The sequence below is a fragment of the Macaca fascicularis genome, chromosome 11 (assembly GCF_037993035.2).
Source record: "Macaca fascicularis isolate 582-1 chromosome 11, T2T-MFA8v1.1".
NCBI lineage: Eukaryota > Metazoa > Chordata > Mammalia > Primates > Cercopithecidae > Macaca > Macaca fascicularis.
Window position 1 is genome coordinate 70,567,911 of NC_088385.1, and position 18,395 is coordinate 70,586,305.

At 41.0% G+C, this 18,395-nt stretch overlaps 1 pseudogene; it reads left to right on the top strand.

The window, feature by feature from the left end:
• Nucleotides 1-15,385: 15,385 nt before the first annotated feature.
• On the top strand, nucleotides 15,386-17,417 carry LOC102140107 (polyadenylate-binding protein 1 pseudogene; annotated as a pseudogene).
• Nucleotides 17,418-18,395: the final 978 nt, after the last annotated feature.

The window sequence follows — 18,395 nt, forward strand, 5'->3', positions numbered from 1 at the left end:
TCACCACAGAACTGTGAGGTAATGCATATGTTAATTAGCTGTAGTCAATCAACTATATATATATACTTCAAAACATCATATTGTACATGGTAAATCATACTATTTTATCTGTCAATTTATAAATAACTATCAGAATGCAAATAAACCCACTCTAGGACACAGCATTATGTAGTTGAAAGGCCATGTTTTGGAGTCAGACAAAATCTGTGTTAAAACATTGCCTCTGTACCTTCTAACCAAGGACCTTGAGCAAGCCACCTAAGCATTCTGAGTCTTACTTCCTTTTGTTATAAAATGAAGATAATTTATCTTCACAGGTTTGGTTGTAAATATGAAATGAAATATAAAGTACCTCGTGTGTGTGTATTACACACTAGGCACATACACTAGGTACTTTATGTGTGTATACACACACATGTAACTAAAATAGTGATTTTTAATCCATTTTAGGGTTAGGGTTAGAGCCCAGGGGTCTCAGGTTACAGTGAGCTATGGCCATGTCACTAAGAGGCACTCCAGTCTTGGGGATAGAGCAGGACCCTGTCTTTTAAAAAAAAAAAGTGTGTCCCATAATCAGAAGGTCTGGAAGCCTGGATGCAAAGGACCTTAACTTTGTTGGAGAGTCAGAGAGCCTGCTGCAACCCTATCCAATTCTAAGGGAAGTTGCCCCACCTACAGCCCCTGCTAATGGCAGTGCACACAGATGACTCTCAGCTTCTGTCCCCACCTTACGTCACAGCTGTGGGCACTGATTCACGGCATCCTGTTGATAGGCTTCCTAGTGATCCCAGATATTGAAACAAAAAAGAAATGAGGCAAACAAGTTCAAGGCATTTTGAACTAGGAAATACTGAGGACCTGGGAATCAACTATAAGAGCAAAACAGGATGCAATGGAGTAGGAGCTATGAACTAGCATCAGGGCTATGAGAGAAGTAAAGATATTAGCAACAAGGTCAAGGAGAGGGCCAATCCTGTGCCCAGAGTTGCCCCCATGGGTTTACTACCCCAGCCCCCATGAGTTTTGAGACTGCATTTTTCTTACCCCCACGTGAGTCATCAGAATTACGTTTTCTATCCCTCATTTCCTTGGTTACTTGAGCTGACTTCCAAACCAAAAGAGTCCAACACAGTGACCATATGTTCCATCTTCCGGAGTCTCCATTCTGCCTTCCCCTTGAACAGGGATGTGTGCCGGGTCCAAGGCTTTAATACAGTTCTTTGACTAGAAGGAGTCCCTGTACTGTATTTCACCAACAAGATTGTACCATCTTTCTCTTTATATGAGACTTACTGTTGCCTATAATCTTTTCAAGAATGCTTTCTGCATTGATGTATTGGTTGCCAGCAAAGTCTTTGGAATGTCAAGACCATGGGGCAAGAGAAAGTGAATTATATCAAAAGAAATTTCCCAATGTTCTCTAACATCTTTTCTTACCATATGGAGATTCTGGGTAACTAAGAGGCCAACTCTAGGCCATCCGTTGGTTCTAAAACTAGTGAGAAATCTGCCTGCATAGTTTTGGTGGTTTTATTACAAAATCAGAGTCCGTAAAGTTTGAAGCGCTAAAACTTACCAAGATCTGGGTTCAAATCTAATGGCTATTTAGAATATATATCTCATCTCTTCCTGGCCTTTTGGCTAAGATCAAGTGTCTTGCTCTGTCACCCAGGCTGGAGTGCTCTGGACTCACTGCAACCTCTGCCTCCTGGGTTCAAGCAATTCTTGTGCCTCAGCCTCCCAAGTAGCTGAGATTACAGGCATGTGCCACCACGCCCGGCTAATTTTTAAATATTTTATAATACGCACTATGTACCAGGAATTTAGCTAAATGTTAGGAATTTTTTAAAAAAGAAAAAAACTAGTCCTGTCCTCAAGGACTCACAGCCTGATGGGGAAGATCGTTATGTAAGTATTACAGAATGTTCATTCTAAGAATTTGTGTAGACATTTATGAAGAGCCGTGGGAACTCAGAGAAATGGCTGTTCAGGGGTACAGCCTTCAGACTTGTCCTGAGTGGAATTTAAAGGATGAATAAATTGGTTGCATCTTTCAGTACCAGCAAAGAGATATTGGAGCAGCATTTATTTTTCTCTTCTCTGAAATCAACTGGCACTGGGTGCAGTAGCTCATGCCTATAATCCCAGCACTCGGGAAGGCCAAGGCAGAAGGATTGCTCAAGGCCTGCGCAACACAGTGAGACCCCGTCTCTACAAAAAGAAAACAATTTTTTAAATTAGCCAGGTGTGGTGGCATGTGCCGTAGTCCCGGCTGCTCAAGAGGCTGAGGCAGGAGGATTGCTGGAACCCGAGAGTTTGAGGCTGCAGTGAGCTATGACTGTGCCACTGCACTCCAGCCTAGATGACAGAGCAAGACTCTGTTTATTAAAAATTAATTAATTAATTAGGACTGAGAACTTTCAGGCACAGGTACATTGGTTTGGGAGACTGAGGCTCCTGGAGATGAGAATAGGATATTCAAGTTAACTGCCTCTAGGTCTGTAGAACCATTGATCTGTGCAGGCACAGAATTGCAGTCATCTCCATCCATGAGGATGAATTTATCACAGAGGGGATCACCAAAAACTGATTCATTGTGGTAGCACCACATGTGTACACATGTGTGTGCCACATAATGACATTTCAGTCAATGGTGGACTACATATTTGATAGTGGTCCCGTAAGATTATAATGGAGCTGGAAAATTTCTGTCGCCTAGTGATGTCATAGCCTAGTGATGACATATGTAGTGCAATACATCACTCACGTGTTTGTGGTGATGCTGGTGTAAACAAATCTATTGCACTGCCAGTCAAGTAAAAGTACAGCAATTAGGTCTGGTACATAATACTTAATAATGACAATAAATGACTATGTTACTGCTTTATGTATTTACTATACTATACTTTTTACAATTTGTATTAGTTCTTGCATTGCTATAAATAAATGCCTGAGATTGAGTAATTTATAAAGAAAAGAGATTTAATTGGCTCACATTTTCACAGGCTGTACCAGAAGCATGACAACTTCAGGAGACTTACAATCCTGGCAGAAAGCGAAGGGGAAGCAGACATGTCTTCACATGGCCAGAGCAGAAGGAAAAGGGGGTGGGTGCTACACACTTTTAAATAACCAGATCTCACGAGCACTCAGTTATTACCAGGAAAGCAGCACCACGGGAAATCCACCTCCACGACCCACTCTCCTCCCCGCAGGCCCTGCCTCCAACACTGGGGATTACAATTCTACATGAGGTTTGGGTGAGGCACAGATCCAAACCATATCATCATTATTTTTGAGTGTACTGCTTTTACTTATTAAAAAAAAAAAAAAAAAAAAGTTAAACAGCCTCAGTCAGATCCTTCAGGAGGTATCCAGAAGAAGAAAGCATTGCTATCACAGGAGACGGCAGCTCCATGCCTATTATTGCCCCTGAAGGCCTTGTAGTGGGGTGAGATATAGAGACGGAAGACAGTGATGTTAATGATTCTTACTCAGTCTAGGCCTAGGCCAATGTGGGTGTTTGTGTCTTCATTCTTAACAAAAAGTAAGACAATAAAAAGTAACAAATTTTTTAAATTTTTAAATAGACGAAAGTTTATAAAATAAGGATATAAAAAAGAAAAATATTTTTGTGCAGCAGTACAATGTATGTTTTCAATAGTGTTATTACAAAATAATCAAAAGGTTTAAAAAGTGTATAAAGTAAAAACTTACAGTAAGCCAGTAAGCTAACATTAATTTATTCATCAAGAAAGAAAAATATTTTATCTTTTTCTTTTTTTTTTTTTTTTTTTTTGAGACAAAGTTGTTCTTATTGCCCAAGCTGGAGTGCAGTGCCATCATCTTGGCTCACCACAGCCTCCGCCTCCCAGGTTCAAGCGATTCTCTTGCTTCAGCCTCCCAAGTAGCTGGGATAGCAGGCACCCGCCACCACACCCAGCTAATTTTTTATGTTTTTTAAAGACGAGGTTTCATCATGTTGGCCAGGCTTGTCTTGAACTCCCAACCTCAGGTGATCCACCTGCTCGGCCTCCCAAAGTGGTGGGATTACAGGCATGAGCCACCACACCCAGCCAGAACAATATTTTTTTTATAAATTTAGCATAGGCTAAATACACAGTGTTTATAAAGTCTACAGTAGTTTACAGTAATGTCCTAGATCTTCACATTCACTCACCACTCACTCACTCACTCACTCAGAGCACCTTCCAGGCCTGCAAGCTCCATTCATAAGAGCTCTACACACATGTGCCATTTTAATATTTTATATCATATTTTTACTGTGCCTTTTATATGTTTAGCTACACAAATACATTTGTGTTACAAGTGCCTATGGTATTCAGTACAGTGACATGCTGTACATATAGGTTTGCCTCCTAGGAGCCACAGCCTACACCACGTAGCCTAGGTATGTAGTAGGCTGTACTATTCAGGTTTGCGTAAGTACACTCTATGATGTTTGCACGACAAAATCATGTAAGGATGTGTTTCTTAGAACATATCCCTATCATTAAGCCACGCATGACTGTAGTTCTTTAGCATCTTCAGAAAGAATTAGAGTCCCACTTGCTGTAAGTTTTCTGGCATAAGACTTGGCATCTTCAGTGTGTCATAGGCCCTCAAATGGCTCTTTTAGCCCCACCTATATGTCTTTTGGGCACTTAAACCACATAACTAAAACTATTCGTTATTGCCTTTTTCCAAAATACACACACACACAAACCTATTTCCTCTCAAACATTTTTAATCTCAGTAAATGGTTTCACTAGCTATTTCCCAAGCTACAATCTGTAACATCATATTTATTCCTCCCTATTCCTCCAATTAATCACCAAATTCTGTGCCTTTTACCCTCAAGTCTTCCTAGAATAAGGCCTCTCCCTCCATCCCCACCTCTCCCTCATTTGCAGATTTTGTCTCATCTCAGTGGGACAACCACAACAGCGTGTCTTCCCTGCCTTTCCAACTCCCAGCGCTGCCTTAGTTTCATGGGTGCGAGTTAATCATTTCCAGTTTCAACAAACTTTAAATCTGAAATGTCAAGTTCATTGAAGGAAAAATGCCATGAAAGAATAATAATAGGTCAGGCTCGGTGGCTTGTGCCTTGTAATCCAGGCATTTTGCGAGGCCAGTGCAGGGAGATCACTTGAGGACAGGAAATCAAGACCAGCTTGGGTCACACAGTGAGACCCATCTTTACAAAAAAATTTTTAAATTAGTGAAGCTTTGTGGCATGCAGCTGTAGTTCCAGCTACTTGGGAGGCTGAAGCAGTAATGAGCTAAGATCACACCACTGCACTCCAGCCTGGATGACAGAGTGAGATCTCGTATTTAAAAGAGAAGAAGGAGGAGAAGGAGAAGAGAGGAAGAAGCAGAAGGAGAAGAAGAGGAGGAAGAGGAAGAAGCAGAAGGAGAAGAAGAGGAGGAAGAGGAAGAAACAGAAGGAGAAGAAGAGGAGGAAGAGGAAGAGGAAGAAGGAGAAGGAGAAGAAGGAGGAGAAGGAGACATATACATTCTCCTAAAATATAAACACTATCAGGTCACAATCCTAATTAAAGGCACCTGTGGCATTTTGTCGCCTATAACATAAAATTACCTTTTTTTTTTTCTTTTTCAGACACTCACTTTGTCGCCCAGGCTGAAGTACAGTGGCGCAATCTTGGCTCACTGCAACCTCTACCTACCAGGTTCAAGCAAGTATCCTGCCTCAGCCTCCTGAGTAGCTGGGATTACAGGCATGCACCACCATGCCCAGCTAATTTTGTATTTTTAGTAGAGATGGAGTTTTTACCATGTTGGCCAGGCTGGTCTCAAACTGCTGACCTCAAGTGATCCACCTGCCTTAGCCTCCCAAAGTGCCAGGATTACAGGCATGGGCCACTGCACCCAGCTAAAATTAACATTTTATAAATTGTTATTCCAAGATCCTTCACAATCTGACTCCAACCTATTTCTCCAGCCTTGTCTTCTTCCACCCCTCAACAAGTGCTCTAGCCTTCCCTCATTATCTGTTCAGTAAACATACTCTCTTGGGCATACTTTTATATAAGCTTTTTTCTCTTTCTGAAATAAAAATGTGTCATTCATACCACTATTTTAGTAGCTAAATAACATTTGTTTCATTCAGTTACTAGATATATTTCTTTGTTAGTTTACCTCCTTCCACTATAATATAAAACTCTAGCAGAAAAGGAGCTTTGAACTTTTTTTCAGCTTTACCACGTATAAGCCACTGTAATTTTCAGTCTCTAACAAAGTAATGGAATCTATAGCATAACAAATACATCTAAACATATTTTTTGAGGTATTATATTCTAAAAGTATGTTTTAATCAGCATGGTGGCCAAGAAGATGTGTCCACATCATGAGTGAATTCTTATTTCACAACAGAGACTATGTTTTGTCCTAGAGGGAAAGAATGAATCAAACGACTCTCCCTTTTGATTATTTGTAACAATAAAGCTGAAGAACTTAAACAGCACTCGTTCTTTTCTTTAACACTCATACATTTAAATTGATGAAATCGGCCAGGCATGGTGACTCCCGCCTGTAATCCCAGCAGTTTTAGAGGCCAAGGCGGGCAGATTGCTTGAGCCCAGGAGTTCAAGACCAGCTTGGGCAACATGGTGAAACCCTATCTCTACAAAAACACTAAAGTTAACCGGGCATGGTGGCATATGCCTGCAGTCCCAACTACTCAGGAGGATCACTTGAGCCCAGGAGGTCGAGGCCACAGTGAGCCATGATCATGCCACTGCACTTTACCCTAGGCAACAGAACAAGATCCTGTCTGGAAAAAAAAAAAAAAAATTACATAAATAAATTCATGAAATCTTGTACTGTTTTTCAAATTTATATTTAGGCAAATTTTTAAATAATATAGTCATTTTTTTTTTCAGGTAGTAAATTTCTACCACAAAAACAATTTGATGTTACTGAGATTAATTACAAATTGAAGAAACAATCAGGTGTTGTATAAAAAAAATCTTACCTATGAGATATATTATTTAATCTACAAAATAATTTGAGATTTAAAGTCATAACTAGCAAGTAGAACTTCTGAAATATAAAGTTTAATACAGTATCAATAGTTTCTAACATAAGACCTTCATAAATATAAAACAACAGCTTAAATGTCTATGAAAAATCAGTATTCACAAGCATCACCAATTATTGATAGTCATTCATTATATTTGTTACCATGAAAGCAGTAATTAAAACACTATATATGTATATTTTAATATGGAGTCTCACTCTGTCACCCAGGCTGGAGTGGCACAATCTCAGTTCATTGGAACCTCTGCCTCCTGCGTTTAAGCGATTCTCCTGCCTCAACCTCCCAAGTAGCTGGGATTACAGGTGCCCACCACCACACCTGGCTAATTATTCTATTTTTATTGGAGACGGATTTTCATCATTTTGGCCAGGCTGGTCTTGAACTTCTGACCTCAAGAGATCCACCCACCTTGGCCTCCCAAAGTACTGGGATTACAGGTGACCCACTGCACCTGGCCTAAAACACTATTTTAAGAGTTATAGTTATTTTATTTAAGTAAGCTAATTAGGCAAAAATGTGTCTTCTAGTTTTGTACATTGTAGTTGGGTTATTTCCTGTAGCAGAAATACAGATTTTTTTAAATACAGATTTTTTAAAAGTTACCAGTTGAAAGGAAACTGCATTCTTTCTTTTTGACTTGCAATCTCACTCCCTAGGAGTCCTACATTTGTGCTAGAGGTGAAGTTGTTGCCAAAGCAGCCAAAACAGGGGACAGTACGGTCTAGGCTGTTCAACTGTCGAGATGCGTTTTTGTTGAACTACATCTTATTGCAAAGATTCATATGTGTCCTGCTTTACTGTTACAGTAACTTTTTCCAAAAAGGAGCAAATTATGCAAGTGAATATAGTACATTTTTTACAGTCTGGTGTGTGGCAAACTTCCACTAAAGTTTCATTAAAACATTCCTTTTACGCAAACCTGTTGAACAGTTACTGTGTTGCAGGTACTGCTCTAGGCAGCAAACCACAGTTTCTAGGACTTAAACTCATCGTTGGCCTTTAAATTTTGCAGAGTCTGTAATGGTTAAAAAAAAAAAAAAAGTCACACATTGACACATTAAGCACTTGAAAATCTTCTCAGATGCTGAAGCCTTTGTCTTTCATTTACTTTCTAGAATACACATTTTGCCTCTTTCATTATGATAACTGGTTGTATCAATCCCAACACAAATGACAGATTCTCAGATTGTTTACTGAAAGAAGTTAGTCAAATAAGCTTCCGTTTGTTGATTGCTCAAAATATCCAGATGACTAAATCAACCTGGTATTTAAACTTATCTTTGATTCAACTATGGTTTCTATGTGTCTGTCTTGCTTGAGATAGATTTGAATTGCTTTAAATAAATTATCTTATTTACCTTTCTGAGATGAAAATGGAAAACACTATTGTTGCAACTTAACTTCCTGGGTAGTGAAGCCTTGGTTTTAAAAACTACATAGCAGAAGAGGAATTCCCCTGCCAGGCTGGAGGGGCCTCACTAAACCATCACTACTTCGCTCCAAATTGGCTCCTAATTCTTTCCAGGGAGGTGCAGTTTGGGCCTAAATTTTTTTTTTTTTTTTTAGATGGAGTTTCGCACTTCTACCCAAGCTGGAGTGTAGTGGTGAAATCTCAGCTCACTGCAACCTCTGCCCCCTGGGTTCAAGCAATTCTCCTGCTTCAGCCTCCTGAGTGGCTGAGATTACAGGCATGTGCCACCGTGCCTGGCTACATTTTTTTCTTTTCTTTTTTTTTTTTTAAGTAGAGACGGAGGTTTTGCCATGTTGGCCAGGCTGGTCTTGAACTCCTGACCTCAGGTGATCCACCCACCTCAGCCTCCCAAAATGCTAGGATTACAGGCGTCAGGCACCGTGCCAGTCTTGGGCCTAAATTTCTAAAACATTCCTTGTTTGTGTTTTTCTCTCTTTGATTTACTGTCTTTTTGCAATCTGTTGTTTGAGATGCTTTACATGTTTAAAGCTTTTAAAAATTCACTAAAACAAAACAGAAAACGTAATAATGAATAATTAACTCAGAAACACATTTCTAACTGCTGTTGACAATTTATTATTTCCTAACAGCTTTCTGTTCCTTCCCCTCTCTTGCTAAAACTCCAGCTAGAGTTTGTTTTAGTTGCATAAAAACTCTTCTCCAGTGAGCTTTTGCTAAGCTATACTGCTCATCTGGTCTTGATTCCGACTTTGGATATTTTGTTCATCGTGGATTATTTTACATTACTTTTGGTGGTAGTAATTGCATGAAAATATCACTCACCTTGATTACTACGCTGTTTGGTGCCCCCTGAAGCTTGCCCCAAGGAGAGTGCTTTACTCTCAGTACCCTAGTCCTGGCCTGACAATAAGCAACCTCAATATCTCAGTGGCGTACAAAAACAGACATGTATTTCTTGTCCTCATTACACTGAGGTTGCCTATCTGCTGCAACTGTGCAGGGCATGGCTGGGCCCACACGTCTTAGTCTTTCCAAAACCCGTGTGGAAGGAGTAGCCCCTCTCTGCAATATTTTATTCTCACAGTGAAGTGTCAAAACCGGACGGGACAATCATTGATGTACCTTGTGATGAGTCATGCCCTGGATCTCAAAGTTTCTCCCTGGAACTGACACCCTGTCCCTTCAGCCCAGTTTCCAAAGGCCAAAGCAGTCACAGGGTCAAGCCTGAACTCAAAGAGATGGAGGTGTATACTCCATCTTCTGAAAGAGAGAAAATATTGGAAATAGTCTGAGTTACCACACCCTACTAGTGAAACCTGAAGTACAGGAGACGTGATGTTAAAGTCCTGGAGGCTATTCACAAGCATTTCAGTTCTACTCTCTTGAGCACATATTAGGATTACACTCAGTGGACCTCTTGAAGATAGGACTATTGTTGTGGCTTACTTTAGCCAACAGAGTATACCGTAGGTAACATGTTTCAATCCTTGGGAGAAGCCAAAGTGCGATCAACCTCATTCCCTCTTTCTTCTTCTTTTCTTTCTTTTTTTTTTTTTTTTTTTTTGAGACAGAGTTTTGCTCTTGTTGCCCAGGCGGGAGTGCGATGGTGCGATCTTGGCTCACTGCAACCTCCACCTCCCTGATTCAAGCGATTCTCCTGCCTCAGCCTCCCAAGTAGCTGGGGTTACAGGCATGTGCCGCCATGCCCAGCTAATGTTTGTATTATTAGCAGAGACTGGGTTTCACCATGTTGGTCAGGCTGGTCTCGAACTCCTGATCTCAAGTGATTCACCTGCCTCAGCCTCCCAAAGTCCTGAGATTACAGGTATGAGCCACCACACCCGGTCTCTCATTCTCTTTTTCTACCTCACCAGTTAGGGAAGCTTGTGTCCAAATAGACCTCAGTCAGCCTGCATCCCTGAGTGAGAAGAACCCCCCAGCAACTCACAATGAACATGAAAAATGAGATAAATAAACTTTTACTGTATTAAGTCACTGCGATTTGAGGGTTGTTTGTTGTCACAGCATAACCCAGCCCATCCTGACTAGCACATTTGGCTTTCAGGGATGCTTTCCCTTATTGTCTGGCTTATGCATTTCTAGGAAATGAAAGATAATCACTCTTCTCTGATAGGTTAACCAATTCTTCTAAAATTAGTGGTCTGATAAGAAGCAGGAGATTTACATAGTCTCAAAGTATTTCCTCACAGTATACTTAACTAGTTACAAAGGAAAAAACATACAAGTTTACAGTCGAGAAAGCACCAACTTAACCAAGTGATCAATACATTATCAGTAATGGGATATGGGAAGGCACAGCAAGATGGTGGAATAGAAGTCTTCACCGATCTCCTTCCCACTCCCCACTGCAAAGACACCAATTTAACAATGGTCTACACAGAAAAGAACACCTTCATAGGAACCAAAAATCAGGCAAGCCCTCATCATACCTGGGTTTAACTTTGTATTGCTGAAAGAGGCAATGAAGAGATAGAGAAGACAGTTCTGAATCATCAGTGCCACCCCTCCTCATCCCATGGCATTGGTGGCATGGTGCAAAGAGCATCTATGAGTGCTGGGGGAGGGAAAACACAGCAATTATGAGGCACTAAACTCCGCGTGCTGTCCTGTTGGAGCAGAAAGGACAACCGGACCAACCTCAGCTGGCATCCACCCACAGAGGGAGCCTTTCAACCAGCCCTAGCCAGAGAGGAATTGCCCACCCCAGCAGTCTGAACTTGAGTTCCCACAAACCTTGCCACTGAGGGCTAAAGTGCTCTAGGTCTCTAAATAAACTTGAAAGGAAGTCTTGGCGATAGGATTGCAATTCTTGGGTGAGTCCTAGTGCTGAACTAGGCCCAGAGACAGTGGACTTCGGGGGCACATGACCTACTGAGACATTAGCTGGCATAGCAAAGGGAGTGCTGGCATCGCCCTCCTCTAACTCCAGGATGCACAGCTTGCAGCTCCAAAAGGACCCCTTTCTTCCACTTGAGGAGAGGGAAGAACCATGAGGATTTTGTCTTGAATCTTGGATGCCAGGTCAGCCACAGCAGGACAAAGCATCAGAGTCATGAGGCCCCTGTTCCAGGCCGTAGCTCCTGGACAACATTTTTAGACGTCCCCTGGGCCAGAAGGGAGCTCACTGTTCTGAAGGGAAGGATCCAGTCCTGGTAGCATTCATCACCTGCTAACTGAAGAGCCCTTGGGCTCTGAATAACCACCAGTTATACCCAGATACTACATCAAGGGCCTTGGTGAACCTCTGGGACTTGCTGGCTTCAGGTGAGACTCAGCATATTACCAGCTGTGGTAGCTACAGGGAAAACTCCTTCTGCTTGCGAAAAGCAGAGGAAAATGTGAAGGGGACATTGTCTTGCACCTTAGAGAACAGCACAGCCACAGCTAGGTAGAGCATCAAGTTGGCTCACGAGGTCCCCAATTCTAGGACTTGACTCTTGGTGGGCATTTCTGGACCTGCCTTGGGCCAAGGGGAGAACATCGCCATGAAGGACAAGTCCCAGGCCAGGAACCATCAAAAAAAAAAAAAAGCTGACTTAAGAGCCCTTGAGCCTTAAGGGAACATTTGCAGTAGTCTGACCCAGACAGTGAACCTCTGGGACTTGCTGGCTTCAGGTGAGACAATAAACACTTAACTCTTCAATGCCCACACACAAGCAAACATCCTTAAGTATCAAGACACTCTAGGAAAATGTGACTTCACCAAAAAAACTAAATAAGGCACTGGGGACCAATTCTGGAAAAGCAGAGATATGTGAATGTTCAGATGAAAAATTCGAAATAGCTGTGTTGAAGAAACTCAAAGAAATTCAAGATAACACAGAGAAGGAATTCAGAATTCAATTCTATAAGAAAAATTTAACAAAGAGATTGAAATAAGAAAAATCAAGCAGAAATTCTGGAGCTGAAAAATGCAATTGACATACTGAAGAATACATCAGAGGCCTTTAACAGCAGAATGAATCAAGCAGACGAAAGAATTAGCGTGAAGACAGACTATTTGAAAATACACAGTCAGAAGAGACAAAAGAAAAAAATAATAAAAAACAATGAAGCATCCCTAAAGGATCTAGAAAATAGCCTCAAAAGGGAAAATCTAAGTTATTGGCCTTAAGAAGGAGGTAGAGAGACAGGGGTAGGAAGTTTATTCAAAGGGATAATAACAGAGAACTTCCCAAACATTAAGAAAGATATAAATATCCAAGTACAAGAAGATTAAAGAACACCAAGCTGATTTAACCCAAAGATGACTACCTTAAGGCATTTAATAATCAAACTCCCACAGGTCAAGGATAAAGAAAGGATCCTAAAAGCAGCAAGAGAAAAGAAACAAATAACATACAATGGAGCTCCAATACATCTGGCAGCAGACTTTTCAGTTAAAATTTTACAGGCCAAGGGAGAGTGGCATGACATATTTAAAATGCTGAATTTAAAAAAAAATACTTTTACCCTAGAATAGTATATCCAGTGCAAACATCCTTCAGATATAGAGGATAAATAAAGACTTGCCCAAACAAACAAAAATTGAGGGATTTCATCAATACCAGACCTGTCCTACAAGAAATGCTAAAGAGTTCTTCAATTTGAAAGAAAAGGTACAAAACTCACTGGTAATAGTAAAGACACAGAAAAACACAGACTATGATAACACTGTAACTGTGGTGGGTAAACTATTCTTATCATAAGCAGAAAGATTAAATGATGAATCAATCAAAAATAATAACTATGACAACTTTTTAAGACATGAACAGTACAATAAGATATAAATAGAAACAACAAAAAATTAAAAAGGGGGGATGAAGTTAGGGTGTAAACTTTTTATTAGCTTTCTTTTTGCTTGTTTGTTTATACAAACAGTGATAAGTTTTTATCAGCTTAAAATAATGGGTTATAAGATAGTATTTGCAAGCCTCATGGTAATCTCAAACCAAAAAACATACCATGAATACACAAAGCAAGGAACAAAAACAAAAAGCAAGGAACTAAATCATATCACCACAGAAAATAACATTTACTAAGGGAAAACAGGAAGAAAAGAAAGAAAGAAGACTACAAAACAGCCAGAAAACAAGTAACAAAATTGAAAAAGTTAAGTTCTTACTTATCAATAATAACATTGAATGCAAACTCCCCAATGGACTAACCTCTCCAATCAAAAGACACAGAGTGGCTAAATGGATAAAAAAAAATAAGACCCATGATCTGTTGCTTACAAGAAAGACACTTCACCTACAAAGACACACATAGACTGAAAATAAAGGGATAGAAAGATATTCCCTGCCAATAAAAAACAAAAAAAGAGCAGGAGTAGCTATACTTGTAACAGACAAAATCGATTTCAAGACAAATCTATAAGAGGAGACAAAGAAAGTCACTATATAAGGATAAAGGAGTCAGTTCAGCAAGAGGATACAACAATTTTAAATGTATATGTACCCAACACTGGAGCACTCAGATATATAAAGTAAATATTATTAGAGCTGAAGAGAGAGATAGGTCCCAATATGATAATACCTGAAGACTTCAACACCCCACTTTCAGCACTGGACAGATCTTCCAGATAGAAAATTAACAAATTGGACCTAATTTGCATTATAAAACAAATGGATCCAATAGATATTTACAGAACATTTCATCCAATGGCTGCAGAATACACATTATTTTCCTCAGCACATAGATTATTCTCAAGAATAGACCAACTCTTAGGTCACAAAACAAGTCTTAAAACATTAAAAAAAAAAAAAAATACTGGGCCGGGTGTGGTGGCTCTCACCTGTAATCCCAACACTTTGGGAGGCTAAGGCAGGCAAATCACAAGGTCAGGAGTTTGAGACCAGCCTGGCCAACATAGTGAAACCCCATCTCTACTAAAAATTCAAAAATTAGCCAGGCATGGTGGTGCACGCCTGTAGTCTCCCTACTTGGGAGGCTGAACCAAGGGAATCACTTGAACCCAGGAGGCAGAGGTTGCAATGAGTCGAGATCACGCCACTGCACTCCAGCCTGGCTGACAGAGCAAGACTCGGTCTAAAAAAAAAAAAAAAAACCCTGAAATCATATCAAACATTTTCTCTGATCACAATGAAACAAACCTAGAAATTAATAACAAGAGGAATTTTGAAAACTATATAAACACATGGAAATTAAACAATATACTCTTGAACGACCAGTGGATCAATGAAGTAATTAAAAAGAAAATTGAAATATTTATTGAATCAAATGATAATGGAAACACAACATACCAAAATCTATGGGATACAGCAAAAGCAGTAAGTACTGAGGGAATTTTATAGCTACAAGTGCCTACATCAGAAAAAAAGAAAAACTGGCCGGGTGTGGTGGCTCACGCCTGTAATCTCAGCACTTTGGGAGGCCAAGGCGGACAGATCAACTGAATTCAGGAGTTCCATACCAGCCTGGCCAATATGGCGAAACCCCGTCTGTACTGAAAATACACAATTAGCCCCTTCTCCCCGGCGGTTAGTGCTGAGAGTGCGGAGCATGTGCTCCAGGCTCGGAACATACACTTATTATTTAAAAAAAAAACTAAAAAAAATTTTTAAAACTTCCCCAAAATGTACAAAAAATCTGCCTCTCCCCCGCTGTAGACTTTTATTTTTTTTCTTCTTCTTTTATAAAATAACGCCTTGAAGCAGCCGAAGCCGACCCGCCCGCCCTCAGCAGCTCCAAGAAGGAACCAAGAGACCGAGGCCTTCCGCTGCCCGGACTGACACCGCCACCCTCGCCCGCAGCCAGCGGCAGCGGATCAACACCGCTCTGGGGCGGTTGAGTAGTTTTCGATTCCGGGTGATTTTTGGCCCTCTGCGCTTGCCCCCGCTCACCTCCTCCCGTCTCCGGCCCCCAGCCCCGGCATTGGCTGTCCTCCTCTCACGGAAAGGTCGCCGCCTGTGGCCCTGCGGGCAGCCCTGCCGAGATGAACCCCAGTGCCCCCAGCTACCCCACGTCCTCGCTCTGCGTGGGGGACCTCCATCCCGACGCGACCCACGCGATGCTCTACGAGTTCAGCCCGGCCTGGCCCATACTCTCCATCCGGGTCTGCAGGGACATGATCACCCGCTGCTCCTTGGGCTACGCCTTCCAGCAGCCGGCGGACGCGGAGCATGCTGTGAACACTATGAATTTTGATGTTATAAAGGGCAAGACAGTAGGCATCGTGTGGTCTCAGCGTGATCCATCACTTCGCAGAAGTGGAGTGGGCTACATATATTAAAAATCTGGACAAATCCATTGATAATAAGCACTGTATGATACATTTTCTCCTTTTGGTAACATCCTTTCATGTAAGGTGGTCTGTGATGAAAATGATTCCAAGGACTATGGATTTGTACGCTTTGAGACACAGGAAGCAGCTGAAAGAGCTATGGAAAAAAATGAATGGAATGCTCCTAAATGATCGCAAAGTAGTTGTTGCATGATTTACGTCTCGTAAAGAACAAGAAGCTGAACTTGGAGCTAGGGCAAAAGAGTTCACCAATGTTTATGTTAAGAATTTTGGAGAAGACATGGATGATGAGCACCTTAAGGATCTCTTTGGCAAGTTTGGGCCTACCTTAAATGTGAAAGTAATGACTGATGAAAGTTTGTAAGCTTTGAAAGGCTTAAAGATCCTCAGAAAGCTGTGGATGAAATGAATGGAAAGGAGCTCAATTGAAAACAAATTTATGTTGGTAGAGCTCAGAAAAAAGTGGAACAGCAGACAGAACTTAAGCGCAGGTTTGAACAGATGAAGCAAGATGAGATCACCAGATACCACGGTGTTAATCTTTATGTGAAAAATCTTGATGATGGCATTGATGATGAACGTCTCCGGAAAGAGTTTTCTCCATTTGGTACAATCACTAGTGCAAAGGTTATGATGGAGGGTGATCGCAGCAAAAGGTTTGGTTTTGTATGTTTCTCCTCACCAGAAGAAGCCACTAAAGCAGTTACAGAAATGAATGGTAGAATTCTGGCCACAAAGCCATTGTATGTAGCTTTAGCTCAGCGCAAAGAAGAGTGCCAGGCTCACCTCACTAACCAGTATATGCAGAGAATGGCAAGTGTATGAGCTATGTCCAACCCTGTAATCAACCCCTACCAGCCAGCACCTCCTTCAGGTTACTTCATGGCAGCTCTCCCACAGACTCAGAACGGTGTTGCATACCATCCTTCTAGCCAAATTGCTCAACTAAGACCAAGTCCTCACTGGATTGCCTAGGGGGCCAGACTTCATCCATTCCAAAATATGCCCAGTGCTATCTGCCCAGCTGCTCCTAGACCACCATTTGGCACTATAAGACCAGCTTCTTCACAGGTTCCACGAGTCATGTCAACACAGCGTGTTGCTAACACATCAACACAGACAATGGGTCCATGTCCTGCAGCTGCTGCTGTGCAACTCCACATTATAACTATGCTGCGGGAGTTCACAATCCTCAGAAACATCGTAATGCACAGCCACAAGTCACAATGCAACACAAGTCACCTGCTGTTCATGTACAAGGTCAGGAACCTTTTGACTGCTTCCATGTTGGTATCTGCCCATCCTCAAGAGCAAAAGCAGATGTTGGGTGAACGGCTGTTTCCTCTTATTCAAGCCATGCACCCTACTCTCGCTGGTAAAATCACTGGCATGTTGTTGGAGATTGGTAATTCAGAACTTCTTCATATGCTGGAGTCTCCAGAGTCTCTCTGTTCTAAGGTTGATGAAGCTGTAGCTGTACTACAAGCCCACCAAGCTAAAGAGGCTGCCCAGAAAGCAGTTCACAGTGCCACCCGTGTTCCAACTGTTTAAAATTGATCAGGGACCACGAAAAGAAACTTGTACTTCACAGAAGAAAAATGTAAATATTATGGAAAAAACATTGCAAATTATAAAATAAATTTAAAAAGGAAAAGAAACTTTGAACCTTATGTACCAAGCAAATGCCAGGTCTAGCAAACATAACACTAGTCTTAGACTACTTACTGATTTAAAAATCAAAAACACACACACACACAAATAGTAAAATATGAAAACACATTAATGTTTTATAGACTCTGGGAAAAAGAATTTTCAGTAAAGTACAACAATTTAAAGCATTTCTTTCTTTAATTTTGTAATTCTTTACTGTGGAATAGCTCAAAATGTCAGTTCTGTGTTAAGTAACAGAATTAACTGAGCAAGGAAACGTAATTCAGATTATAAAATTATTACTTTAATAAAAATTCCTTAAACAGTGAAAAATAAAATAAAATACAAAAAGTAACTGGGCATAGTGGCACGCGCCTGTAATCCCAGCTACTCAGGAGACTGAGGCAGGAGAATTGTTTGAACCCAGGAGGCAGAGATTGCAGTGAGCTGAGATCATGTCATTGTGCTCCAGCCTGGGCGACAGAGCAAGACTCCATCTCAAAAAAGAAGGGACAGAGGGAGGGAGGGAAGGGGAGGGGAGGGACGGTGCGACAGAGCAAGACTCCATCTCAAAAAAGAAGGAAGGAAGGGAGAGAGGGAAGGGGAGGCAGAAGGGTATTTGAGGGCATATTCTTTTTTCTCTCCATTAAATGAGGAACATAATATCGCTCTGAAATTCCACTTCATTTTGTTAACCATGTGCAGAGGATTTCGCTTTTAAAATACATGTGTTAAGGAACAGGCAACGGAGACTGTCCCTTAGGCAGGAAGCTGATGTGTAAAACAGACTTTTCCCTCACTGTATACATTTTGATACCACATGAATTTTGCATCATATGTTTGTATCTCCCAATTAATTGTAAAGCCAACAAAATCTTGGCTCAACTTAATGAATAACAAAAGTAATAGAGGGACCCTCTGACTTATATATGGCTATTATCTTCCCCATATATTTTGTTATCCCAATATACCTTGCACTGTAGCAA